Source organism: Cupressus sempervirens, chromosome 8, assembly GCF_028749045.1.
Source record: "Cupressus sempervirens isolate cs-2001-9-10 chromosome 8, ASM2874904v1, whole genome shotgun sequence".
In the NCBI taxonomy this organism is placed as follows: Eukaryota; Viridiplantae; Streptophyta; class Pinopsida; order Cupressales; family Cupressaceae; genus Cupressus; species Cupressus sempervirens.
The window spans coordinates 478,876,072-478,890,863 of NC_143125.1; positions in this window are offsets into that span (position 1 = coordinate 478,876,072).

Consider the following 14,792-nt stretch of genomic DNA (forward strand, 5'->3'; position numbering starts at 1 on the left):
CCCTAATTAAATTACTCATAGAAAGATCACTTAGGGATGCCTCTCCCATGTCATGGGTAGAATTTTTCCAAGCTAAAACTCTACAACCCCAGGCTATCCTTAATGAACAACCTAGTAAAGAGAATGTAGTTCTCACTAATGAACCTACTAAGCAAGGCACTCAAGATACTGAAGCTGGCAATGTACAAGAGAATGTGCCAGAAAATGTGTCCTTACCTGCTCAAGAGACTCAAAAACCTACCTCTGCTTGAGCAAAGAGAAAAAAAAAATTACAAGAAGAGACCTTAGCTCTGTTAGTAAAAAAGCCAAACCCTATAGTTGCAAAGAAAAAGAAACCTAAGATGGGTCCTACAATAGTTACTCCCGCAATAGAGACATTGAAAGGAAGAAGTATGAAAAAGGTTGTGATACTAGAGGAGATCCCTATGAGAATAAGTCCTAGAATAAGGGGAAAATTTTCTAAAGTGACAGTAGAAGCTTAGTCTACTTCATCCAAACCATCCACTAAAGAATCCCTAGTACAAACTATTCCTGATAACTCTCCTCCTCACCCTAAAACTGCAAATATTCCTAAAAACCCTAATGAGGAATGTAGGGTTGAAGTAAATGAAAATCAAAATAATTCCCCAATAGACCAACAAATAGTTCCCATAATAAATGAGTTAGCTTATTCAATCACTGGCCTAGTTCCCTATAAGCCAACATGGCTTATAGATTTCATAGAGTGGTTATGGAGGAAACAGAGGAAGAGGAAATATAACTATGAAGAGGATAGTGGTTCTATTACCTTGCAAAAACTTCTTTTCTAGTTGTTTAGAAAACATATGCTTGTTGTAGCCCTATGGGAAGAGGAGAGGAAGAAGATGAAGAAAACCATAGTGTCCCAAGGTGAGGAAATTATAGATTTGAAAGAGCAATTGACAAACCAAAAACAAAGGATGGATCATGTCCTCAAATTGGTTGATCAAGCACTTGCTTGTGGCCCACCACCTCAGATTTATGCTATGTGTTTAAAGGAACAATTCCTTTTATTCAAACTTATGCTAACCCTCAAGAACATAAACACGGAATTCAAATCAGCTCAAGAATTCTATGGTTTATACCAGGCTCTACCATCCTAGCAGCAGAACTTGCTCTGTGAGTTATATGTGCACAATTTTATCATTCTAGTAGAAACTCAATAAAATCCTTTACTTTATGTAGGGGATATACATTGGAGGGCTTTGATGTCTTGGATGCATAATGAAGCTAATTATGACAAGCAATTAAATAATTATAGAGATGAGGAAAGAATAGAGCCCCTCTCATTAAGAGTTGAGAGTAGTAAACTAGAGGAAATTCTTAAGGACTAGTTTAGATTGACTTATGGGGATAGGAACAAGGGAGTAAGGGACAAAATCTTCACTACCAAAACCAAGCTCTATGCTAACTATGAGGACCTACCTTACTTTTCCTTTCAGAAAGCCAAGGTTGGTGTTAAAAACAAGTGGGGTAGATTACCTGAGACACTTAAATGATTAGAGCCATACAATCCTATCAATTTAGAGGCCACCATTCACTGAGTCCCACAGTATATAGAGTCAAGGAAATAGGCTAGCCTAAAACCATGGTACCCACTCACTATGCAATCTCCAATGCTCATGTGACCCCTATATGATGTTAATGTTGACAGACTTGACAAGCTACAGGAGGACCATAGAAGGAAAGTTTGGGAGATAACATGAGGATTCTACTACACCTTCAAAAGTAGTAGGAGAGGAAGGACTGAAGTTGGAGAATTCATATCACTAACTAGAAAATTCATGCTTGACGACAAGCATCAATTTACCAAGGGGCAGAAGATGAGGCTAATTATTGCCTCTATTTTATGATAATTTCAAATACTCTATTGTACTTCCACAAAGACATTTGTGAACTAATGTTTACTTTAACTGATTATTAATCTATGGGTAGATAGTGTGTCATATTTTTCCAATATTATATATATAATGTAGTATTTTATATAACCATTAGAATGTGTGTTCTAATATTTGAATTTAATTTTATAATGCTTATTTGCAAATATTTTTGCATAATAACTAACTTGTTAGCAAAGGAAGCTAAAGATGGTTGGAAGTATTCAAAGGGAAATGTTGAAGATAGCCAACAAAATTCAAGAGAAAAGATGTTAAGGTTTAGCCATGGTGGAAAAAGTCATAAAGGTACCAAGGGACATGGCCACTAATATGGAGGAGCTATGAAGAATTTTTATATTTTCCTCTAAATTTATTATTGTGTCAAAGTAGTTGTCCAAACTTTATTATTCATTCTATGAGCTATTATCTTTCCTTCTTTTTCTCTGACAGATTTCTAGTTTGTTTATTTTACTTTTCTATTTCAGAATAAGTTTCAATCTTCTATTTATAAGGATCAGATCAATAGTGTTAGAGGTTAGAAGAAAGTTTATGACAAGAAATTGTTGACTCTTGCAATAAGTTGTTTTTATAGTTATATGTATCATTCTCATGTAAGGAATGTTTGGAACATTATGAAATAGCTCCTGGTTTACATTCTATGTTAGTATATTATCAGAATCCAACCAAGGGGGCCCACTTGTGAGGTGGATTAGATTAGAATAGTGTAGTTTTTTTTCAAGCATCTTTAGTATTGCAGGTAGAAGTTTTAAGTTCCTTCCTATAGCATCATACTTTGTGAGTGTTCCTGTAGCGTCTATAAGAATAGTTATAGTAGATGAACTAAGTTGGAATATATATTAGTATTTAATTACATTTCTAGTATTCATTTCAGTAAAGAGTTAAGTGTGTTAGTTTCCTACAACACTAGTGTAGGTTCTTTTCTTGTAGTTTACTTTCTTGTAAAATAAGGATAATGACTCATTAAGAAACCTAGTGCACATACTATGCTGACCATTTCAAATATATGTCCCTAGGTTGACAAAATTAAATGCACCTCATGGTGGGAAAAATAGTCCTTAGATTAAATACACTATTCCTATGTATGGCCTTGGGCATGATTATTATACACCTATTGTGAGGCAGACTAGTAGATATGAGGAGCTAGGTATCAAAGATTATTAGATAGGATGGAAGGATTTAGTGGCTCAACATCAGCATCTAATAGTAGTGAATGTTGAGTGGTGGGTGTTTTATTAATACTAGATAACAGATGGAATTGATTCCTTGTCAGATGGGTCAAAGTCTTAGAGAGGATGGTGATGGACAGGACTATGTTTGCATAGGGCCCATATACGCTAGGGATTTTGTACTATCACCTCCATCAAATAACTTAAAGAGGTGGATTTTCTATAGGTATCGGTGCCACATTGCTACAATATCAGTGATAGAAGTGATATGTTGGGTGGTGGGTGGTTTATTAATATCATATAGGAGAGGGAATGGATTCCTTGTCAAATGGGGTAGTGTATTAGAGAGGATGGTGATGGATGGGATTATGTTTGCATAAGGGCCCTTCATGCTAGGGATATTGTACTATCATCTCATTAGAAATCTTACAGAGGTGGATTGTCTATCAGTATCAGTACCACATTGCTACAAATATGGGCTTATGAGCACATTTATGTATACCTCTTATGGAGAGATATTTGGTAGAGGATATTCCATACACATACAGCTATGGAGGAGCATTGGCGCAAGAACCACTATAAAAAAAATTCTTTAGACATCAGTTGGACACTATGAGGTACTTTATATGGAGGCCCTATAGAGATTTCATGTAGTGGGAAGACAATGAGATCCATCTTCCCTACTATAGAGAGGATTAATATATGATTGGACCTACCATCATTAGACACCTAGTCATTGAGATGTACTTTCTAGAGAGAGTATGTTGATAGTTGGGAGAGAGGTAGGATGTGCCTATGGGTCTTTTTCTATTTTCTTGATCTAGAGAAGAGGTTAAAGAGTGGGGGCACTTATTAGATTGGAGGATCTATAACCTAGATTATGGGAAGTAGAAGCTTATCTAATGGATGGGAGTAAAATAGTAGCATATGACAGATGGTTTTCTTAACATCAACCAAGGTTTTTTATAGATCCAGGAGTTTAGAACAATAGGTGAGACTAGAGGAAGATAGGGGTAAGTAGGATGAGGATGAGGAGGGCCTTGGTGAGGAAGAGATAGATGGGAAGGATGTGGAGGGTGATGAAGAGGGGATATATGATGATGCAGAAGATGATGATGAGGAGTGTGGAGAAAGTGGGGTTGGGGATGATGATAGGGGAGATTATGATGAGGAGGGTGGCAATAGTGGGGGTGGGGATGATGATGAGGATGGTGTGCATGGTGAGGATGGACAGTCATCAGATGGAGGAGAGGATAAAGGTGTGGATGCCACGACGATGGATATAAAGGAGGATCTAGTAGATGGCATATAGAGGATGTTACTACCAATATAGATAAGGCCTAGCAAGCCATAGATGTAGATGATGGAGGTGATCGAGGTGCTTCAAAGTCACTTAGAGGAATACCAAGTAGTGACTGACCAAGTTATGGTAGAGAAGGATGTTGTGGTAGATTCTTGAGATGTAGTAGTATAGAGGGCAAAGAGAAAAATCTAGGAGTATTAAGACTTCATTAATGGCATTAGGGATGCATCTATTCATGAGGTAGCCATGGTAGTGAGTTAGGTACATGCCAAGCTACAATATTAAAGGATGTATTATGAAAAGGCAATGCCACTAGAGTAGAGGGTAGAGAGCTACCAGGTGTCAAGGTCACATTCTCAATGGACACAAAGGATACAAAGTAGTGGAGGTGTGATGGGACCAATGAGGCCACCATAGACTGGTGAGAGGTAATCATTAAGACTAGATAGCAGTCATGAGGCTAGAGATAACATAGATTGACATAGACATGCTCTTGTTTAGAGAGGATTTCTTTGATTTTTCTATGTTCTTTCTTGATTTACACCTATGGGAAATTAGTATTGATGTAAACCATGAACATTTTCTCTTATATGTTTTTAGACATTTATGATATATACCTATGTTATGATGACTATATTAGATGATTATGCATATGTTTACAGGCTTTATATGGATGCATATATACTTTTCTATGTGGACTTTATATGATGGTCCATCATGCATTGGTTTATCGCACGTTATGTTTAGGAAATGATATCATTGTTTTTACTACATATTTTTCTCATGAATTGAATACAAATGAAATGTAAAATGATGTGAATTCTATGCTTATAAATCTATTGATTTGGGTTTTTTGGACTTTTGACATATGAAGGAACGTAGTATGAGGATTGTTTTTGGTATATTATAGTACTAGGCCATGGTGATGGTGACAAAATGAATGTGAGAAGATAGAAGAGATGAGAGGAGGACTAGTTAGTATGAGGCAAAAACTTTTTTCTTTCATAAAGTGTACTATATGTCAAAGGAGCTTTATTTTAATATGGAAAATAGAATGCAACACATCATGGCATAAGGGCCAGAGCGCAAGTGCAAGCCTTTTGTATAAACAACCACATTGTAGATAGAAAAAAAAATGGCCTTGTCCCTCCTAAGGCATATATGCATGCCCCAAATTGTAAAAGGGGCATTCAATAGATAGAAAAGAAAAAGATGACCATGAACCATCTCTTCCACTCTCATAGATCAGTTTATATCATCAAATTGCATAGGAACATGATCAAAGAAAAATAAAGAAAAAAAATATTCACTAGACAGTGTAACTTGACAACTATTCTCATCCATTATTACTTATTTTTAGTGTCTTTGGTATTTTTTTTAATTGATTATGTGATAAGTTTCATTGTTAGATTGGTTTATAGGATCATAGTGACAAGTTGGATTGATTAATGGTTCACATTGCTCAAATGATAGGTCAACGTATGATTGTCATTGATGTGCAGTGCTTTCAATTTCAATTTGTGAATGTGTAAATGTTTAAGTAAAAAGGGGTGATCATCTACAATAATGGTTTACAAAGTTTATTGGAAATTTTTGGTGGGTTTTTGTGGTTTTTAGGGTTTTTGAGGATATTTGGTGTTTTTGATTGCTCATTTCTTCAAGATAGTTTATGACTTTCAGGGATTTTTCAAGGACATTTTTATGATTTTTATGGATTTTTTTAGGACATTATATGATTTTTAATGATTTATTTAGGACATTGTATGATTTTTAGGTCTTTTCTCAAGACCATATTTAATTTTTTAGGGTTTTTTTTAAGATCATAAAGGGTTCACCAATGCTAGCTCCAATCTAATATGTGATAAAGAAAATGGATAACATGTGTTTAGGTACATGCCCTTAGTTCAATTTCAAACTTGTGCACTGTGTAGGTAATATGCCCCTGAACTTGACACAAACTATGTGCAAAGGCCAAAGACAAAGTATTTATTGACTTGCAACATTTTTTTAATATAAAAATAGATATTAACCTAGTCACAAGCCATGATCAAGGAATAAGGATGTCCTATGGTATGAAGGATTTGATCAGGGAATGGCACGAGGGACTATATGGAATCATGATAAACAAAGGAGTAACAATTAATTACACATAGCACCTATTTTCTAGGTTTTCACTTTTGGACAAAAAATTTCTCTTGACTCAAATTTTTTGCCAAGATGCCTATTTTCTTGGTTTTCATTAAGGCATCCATTTTTTTCATGACTTTTTTTTTCATTTTTTGTTTCTCTTTTTAGGACTTTTTCCATTTTTTTAATATTTCTTCAGGGCTTTTTGCCATTTTTTGATATGTTTTGAGGAATTTTAGATAGAATCAAGTATAATACTTGTGGATATGTATACTACTGATGGATATATGTAGTGGTTCACCCTTCAGAGTTGCAAGTTGATATACTCCAGACCCAAATGTCATAATTGTACACTCGAAATGTGTCACACTCTAAACCCTTCTATCCAAACGATTCCATGAGTTTGGAATGCTTGAATGCCGGCTTAGAGCTCCCTATCCATGGAGTGCAAGAGAGTATATTTCAAGAATAAGAAGGCTCTCAGATGAGCCTTAGAGATATTCTTCTTGCTAGTAAACCATGCAATGGGAGGTTCCAAAGACAAAATGCAAGAATGCAAATGTCCCAAGGAGTTCCTCAAGGATGCAATGAAAATGAAGATTAAGCTAGAATGAGAATGTCAAATGCAGCTATGCTAAAACATGTATGAGAGTGTTACAATACTATTATTAAGCTATGTGAGATTAAGCTACATGTAAAAATGAAAGCTAAGCTAAGATGCTATGGTATGAGAGAATGTAGACAAGAAATAGAAGTTCTCCACAAAGCTCCAAAGAAACCTGTTAGAAAACCTGCAGCATAACAATATTCAAAATGAGGATGGATTGAGGGGGAAAGCTCTCTCCCTTTTAAAGATGTACAGACGGTGGAGATCAAGATGAAGATGGTGGATGATCAACGGTGTAATTTGAAAAGAGGAGTGATCCATGTGCACACACAAATCAACCAATAGAATATAAGTTGACTTGTCATATAAGACAAAAGTCACAAAGCCTTTTCTTTTAATTGCAAAATAGAAAAAGGACTTTATGTGTGCACTTTAAGTGGGTTAGAAGAATGGAGTCTTTTATTTAATTAAAAGGGGACATGTTCTTTTAATCAAATAATGAACTTAGGATAGCATAGTCAAACTATAGGTTATAATCAAATAAATTGATTATTAGCAATTTGGTCTAGGTAAATGATTAAATTAATTTAGCCAAAATGCTGAGAAGGGGGCTAATAGTCTAGATGACCATTTTTAGGTGATTACATTTGCCCCTCTTTGACTAATGCGTGATCGATCTGGGAACACATTATGTCAAAGAAAATCGAAGCCAAGTAGGCGATGATAGATATAGATGTCTAATTCCAAAGAGTGAAATGCAGAAATAGATAGCAAGTCCTGAATGCACAGCCTGATAGCAGTAGTACTGAACACTAGGAAGAGATGATGTTATAATTCAAGAAGAATACTAACACTTAGAAAAGCAGATAGAGTGAGAGCAAGTGAGAAGATCAAACAAATACTCCTAAGCAGTGATAGAGTATTTCTGCCCCCTCGGGATCAAAATTGAAATGAGGTAAGGGGATGCAAAAACTAGCTAGAAATGAGAAAATTAGAGTATAGCAATGTCCAAGATGATAGATAGATGATTAGAACCCAAGAATGACTATATAAAAAAATTGATAAAATGCCCCAGTTTGACTAGAGTTGACCTTGAAGGATATAGCATAAAAATAAGGTCGAAATGAGTAGAAAGGTGATTTTAGACATGAAATAGTGAATTTAAGTAGATATGAAGTATGGAAATGATGAAGACATGAAGAAATGAAGATGCCTGAGTGATGATTCAGAGATTAGACCTCAAAAGGTCAACTAACTGCTCAAAAGAAAGTAGAGTTTTAAAAGACAATTTTGACTATCAAGATGAACTCGAATTTGGATTTCGATCCCGAAAATGAATCTAGGACATCAAAATTATTTAAGAGGTCAAAACTTTATATAATGTGATGACAAGATAGAAAAGAGATGAAGCGAAAGATTAAGAAGTTGAAAAGACATGAACAAGAAGAAAGTAAAGAAATATATGAAAGGAGTTAGCTGATATGTCCACAGAAAGATGAAGAGAGAGCTCTCCCCATATGCAAGAATGCAAGACTAAGCTAGAAAATGAACCTAAAATGCAAGCTAACATGCAAAGTTGTTTACCAGCAAGAAGTGCATAACATTTAGACTCTTAATTTCATCATTGAGCATTTATTAGGGACATCATGAGATCATACAACCATCACTAGTATAACTATGAGGATATGAATATGATCGATATTAGATAGGTATGTGGAAATCCAATCTAAGCATCAGAGACATGTAAGTCAAGATAACTACATGATTAGATTCCCTAAGTTTAATTTAGCAAGATTACACCTGTATCAAGGCATAAGCGCCAGGATAAACCCTGAGTGCGATCTTGCAAAACAATCAAGGATGATACATTTATAAGTCAAAGTGTTGAATAGGACAAGCATGAATGCTTACAACACTATAGACAAACAAAAGTATACCCATAAGCAGAAATCAAGAAAATATGTCCCATGCCCCCAGTCTTCTAGTCAATGACATCCTCGAAAGACTATTAGGGAGGGAACACATGGCAAAGAAATCATCATAGACAATACACAAAGTAGATAAATGTCAGCATAGCTCAGTCATTTAAGTGTTAAAGTGCGTGTGTGTAAGTCACTTGGCCATTTCTTCCAGACCTGATTCTGATAGTGAGATATCGCGACATCAGAGACTGTAGGTAAACTATCTGTAAAGTGTTGAAAAACACTTGATGTCAAGGTGGGGGAAGTGTTGAGAAACACTATGTTGTGAGTTGTCAAAGAAACCCTAATGCACAAGAATACCTCAATAGGCTAAGTAGCTATGCCCCCAAGATGAGGACAAGAAACAATTCCAAGCTAGGAAATGTGTAGCGAAGTGGATGATTGAGATTGATAGCCATAGGTGCAAGGGTTTCAAGTAGTGCCTATTTCCAAGTTTTCACCACTTTGACAGATTTTTTTTTTTTTTTTTTTTTTTTGGTGATACATCAAAGTGAGGTTTTCACTAAGAAGATCTTTTTTAGGACATTTTCTTATTTTTAGGATTTTTTCAGCATCATATATGATTTTTTTTGGAATTTTTTAGAAGGTTTTAGATATCACTAGTTCTCAAGAAAGATCACATCATTTTCTCCCAATGTCTAGCAAGGTATAGGACACGATGGAGAAACAAGCCGATAGATAAGCAAAGATGCATAAGAAAGGAATGTGAAGCAAGTGAAAGTGATCCTCAAGGACGCACTCCTCAAGAGTACCCAAGCCAGGGAAAGATAGCCATATAAAGTAGGTTTTGGATAAGCAATGGAAGAAATGAGCAAGATAGCATGTAGGAAAAGTGGTGAAGCCAACAAGTGTGATAGCATATAAGATAAGCGATGGAAGCCAATGAATAAGATAGCATGTAGGATAAGCAATGGAAGCCAATGAGAGAGATAGCATGAAAGCGTGCAATCCAAGAGAGCAGACATGTCAAGAGGCCTATGAGAACCATGTTTCATTTATTATGATCAAGACCAAGGGGTCAACTAGATAGGATAGCAATGGGATAGAGCAATAAAAATAAAGCTCAAGATGGAGGCTATGAGTGAATGGGAGAGCACAATAGAAAATCTCATGGATAAGATAGCCAATATGCAAAGATAGCTCAACATTGTCAAGATCAAAGAGAGAAGAAGGGACAGATGGATGATGGAAGAATTACGCATGATGCCTGTTTGCCAGGTTTTCATCATGGTACTTATCCAAGGTGCCACAAGAAATAGTTTTCACCATAGGATAAATTTATTTCTCTTTACTTTTTCTACCACGGTGCCACAAGAAGTAGTTTTCACCAAGGCACATTTTCATTTTTTTCCCTTTTTTTTTTCTTTTTTTCTTTTTTTTTTTTTTTTTGAATTTTTAGAAAGAGCTGAAGCTGTTTGAATGTAGATAGTGCTCCTATAGAAAAGATAAGCCATGATAAGCCAAGACCATAGAAAGGTATGCTCAAAGATGTTGATAGGGTGATGAAAGGGAAATGGTAGTAGGAAGAATATATGGAGGATAATAGTTCATGTATAGAAAGTAAGTGTTAGCTTTAGAGGATTTCATGAGGGTAGTTGAAATATTGGACAAGATCAACATTGACACACACCTTGAAGGGTATTGGAATGATGGAGGAATCATGGATGAAGTAGCTTGAGGTTTAGATGCATGAGGTGGTAGAAGAGATTTGAAAAAAGTTGGAGTGGAAGGCTTTGGAATATTTTTAGGAAGATTTTTGGAAGAAGATGGAATGGAAGCCTTTGGGAGTTTGAATGTCAACTTAGAAGTATTTTCAATCTTCAAGTCTCTTAAAAGAGACTTGGGAATCCATATAGCTTTAGATTTTCCTTGTTCTTTGGGTGCTTGAGATTGCATTTCTTCAATGATGGATTTAGGAACCCACATTTGCTTTGATTTAGCTCTCTTAACAATGGACCTTTGTAGTCTCTTTTGTGCATTTTCCTTCTTAGCATTCACATGTTGATTAGATGGGACATAGCAATCTTCATTTTTCAATGGATTCTTATGTTTATTCTCACTTCCAAAGGACTTGGGATTTGTGGATGAATAAGGATGATATGACTGGTTTAGGTGGATAGATGGGTGAAAAGTCACCAAGGATGAGTGTCTTTGTTGATCTTGAGGTATGATGGGAGAGCTAGGGAATGAGCTAGGAGTGGAAAATGTAGAAGATGAAGGAACATAAGGCCCCAATATGGATGGAAGGTTTGAAGGCTTTAGCTCTAATGGATGAGGACCAAGGATAGATTTAGAAGATGCAAAGGGATAGTGGGAAGGGATATCAACATCTTTAGAATGAGCAACATGGTCAAAGCCATCAATAGACTCATGAGTAGCTTTGATAGGAGCAACATTTTCAATAGGAGCACTTGAAGCTTGAGCACAATTTTGAAGTGGATATGGAGAAGTAGAACATGAGGGGATGCTTTGATCTTGACAAGTAGCCTTGGATAGCATATGAAGAGAACTTTTCTCATAATTTTCAGTAAGCTCAAGGGAGATAGTGGAAGTGATATCTTCATCATACTTAGGAGGTAGACAAGATATAGGATATGGAATGGAAAAATCTTGAAAGAGATGAAAGGGTGCTTGATCTTGATCTTTCTTGACATTTATAGCTTTTTCTTTTTGAGAGTCCTCTTGACATGGAGCCACTTCTAAGGACAAGGGAGAATGAAGAGTGAATGGAGTAGTGTTTGGATTAGGCATAGTAGTGCATGAAGGTTGAGGATGTTTAGGATTAGTAGCATGGAAAAGGTTTGCAGCCAAGTGAAGGTTAGCTTGAGTTTCTTTTAGAGGTAGCCCTTGAGGATACACATAGTCAATGTGGAAAGCATTAGGTTCTTTATTTGATGGAGGCATGTTGGAAAGCTTTGAAGTGTTGGGACATGCACGAGTGTTGGAAGAAGTGGAAGATGTAATGGAGCCACTACTAGACATAGGTTCATCAACATAATCTTGCTCAAGAGAAGTATCCTCAACACATGAGTCACTAGAGGTTCCAATAATTCCATTATCAATAAGATCTTGGATTTTATGTTTTAGTTCAATGCAATCTGAAGTACTATGCTCATTATGTTGATGATAAGCACAGTAGATATCCAAGAATGGGTTTCCATATGAGCTAGACTTTGGTAACATGATGATCTTATTGCTAAGAAGTTTTTGCAAAGTGTCATCATAAGAATCTTCCAAGGGAGCAAAAGTTTTCTTAGAAGTATGTCTAGGATCTTCTTGTTGTTTCTCAAGTGAATGGTATACATTCATGTCTTCATCATTATCTTGGTCAAAGATAGGTCCATCATGAAATTTTGGAATAGGCTCAAAGTAGGTATCACTTGCTTGTCCTCTAAAGAGGTCTTTAGATCTAGAAGATGAAGACAATTGATGTCTTGAAGTAGAGCATGTAGACCTAGAAGAAGAGGATGACCTCAAAGAAGGTGACTCACATACATGTAAAGACCTTAAGGAAGATTCATGTAAGGATGCAATCTTCTCCTCCAACCTTTTCTCAAGTTTAGACTTCATTTCTATCATGCGCTTAGAAAGATGAAGGTAAGAAAGATCATTTGTCTCTTCTAGTTCTTTGTATTGTGCATATAGATCTTGAAACTCTTTAGTGACATGGAGGATATCATGATCATCTAGATTCAGTTGAAGTTTGGTAGCACAAGGTTTAGATCCCATAGTTTTAGATGCAAAGCCAAACATAAAATAGTCTAGAAGATAACTTGATGTTGAAACTATAGGAGGTAGAGTGTTCACTTGCCAAGATAGTAGAGAGAGATTAAAGTGACTTGTCAAACAATATGTCCAAGAAACTTACGACATGAATGACTCAAGTCAATAGCTAGGCAAGATGCCCAAATAGCCAAATAGATAGAGCAAGCAGGGTGACAAGTGAACAACTCTCCAACCCAAGAGTGTAATCAAGAAATCAAGGCAACCATTTCAGAAAAAGGATAACTAGCAAGAAGACATAAACCATGAAGACAAAAAGACCAAGAGCACTAATACCAAAGAGCCACTTTAAGCATGTTCAAGAACTAGAGACATAGAAAGTAAAATTCAAATGATGAGACTCCTCTTAGCAAGCAACATAAGAAAAATGTTAAGACTTGATGCTTTGACTTGGTTGACAAAGTTTGACAATAGTTGATAGCATAGAAAGTTTGATGTTCAAAAGCAATTTCTTTCCAAGCAAGATAGTGACACATGGAGTATTCTTCAAACACTCAAGCAAGGGAAAAAACAACCTTGCATGATACAAGCATACGTGACGTCTCAAAAGAATTTTCTAGAATTATCGTCATGTGTATGTTCAAAAGATTTTCACAAGTATACCACATTCGAGAACACATCAAGCAATATCTACCTAGAAGTCATGGTTCATTACTCAACAACTTGGCCCACGCTTGATGCTCCTTTGCCTCACACCAAGTGGTTTCCCACAAGAGATATTGGCTTTTTCATGGAAATGCCATAAGCATAACCAAGGGAACACATATGGTGAGTGTAAATCTTGGGGTGATCCGGGTAGTCCACTAGGATCAATCCTTGCACCAAGAAGTTGAGCGGCTAAAAAAGGTAGTTACTAACTTAGGGTTTTTAGATAGGGCTTCCGTTCATAGTGTTCCTCTTGCTCCCAATTACGGGACACCTCACCTTGCGATGAGTAACCGATCTCGCGATCACAAGAGTACCTTAAGCATTCTTGCCTAGTGATCTCCCTATGGTCGAAATCCCATAAGCGATCACACTAGACGAAGATAAACACTACATCTACCAAGGTTTTGTGTCCTTGATAGCCTTGAATTTATAGTGGGTTGGAAGAGCCAGGTAATCGGCTTGTTCCCACTTGGGTCGTTCCTCTCAGGTTGTCCGAGAGCAGGCCCTCTAAAGGATTCTAAACTACACAAAGAGTGGATCAACTTTTGGAAGTCAAGATTTCTGATTCACCACAAGGGTGAAGAGCATACTCTCCTATTCCAATTGTTTTCTCCCAAACACGCCAAGAAGATTCAATTGCCTCTTACTCTTGAAACCAAATGGTAAGTCAAGATTTCTGATTCACCACAAGGGTGAAGAGCATACTCTCCTATCACCAAAAGATCCCAATTGTAAGTTTTAATGTGCCTAAAAATAAACAACTAGTATATGCCGCACATGAAAACAAAAAAGCAAGAAATTTGGGTTTTTATGCTTTGGGCAGCCCTGCAAATAATCGTTAGTAGCCCTTGTGCATTTGAAGCTTTGACATGCGTTCTTTTTTATGCAATGTTTCAATTTTTTTCACAAGGATGGCAACCTGAAATCACAACTTGTTAGCAACAAAAGTTAATGTGAAATAACATAAAAATATGCAATAAAAAGTGGTGAGTTGCCTCAAAAATCCAATTTATCTTCCAACCAAGTACATGCAAAGAAAGTGCAAGTTAATCACAAATGCTCTCATTTTTACTCTTTGGTTTTGACCTAGTCAACAAGATTGGACTTGTTTGCTATGATTTCGGATCCAAAAACAGAAATGAAAAGAAGAGACCCCTACTAAAAATTAGAGAGCTTTCCAAAAATGTAAGAAATTCAAAAAAATCTCTTCATTTTCTCTCTAGAGATCAATTTTGTCAAAACAGGCCAAATTTATCAAAT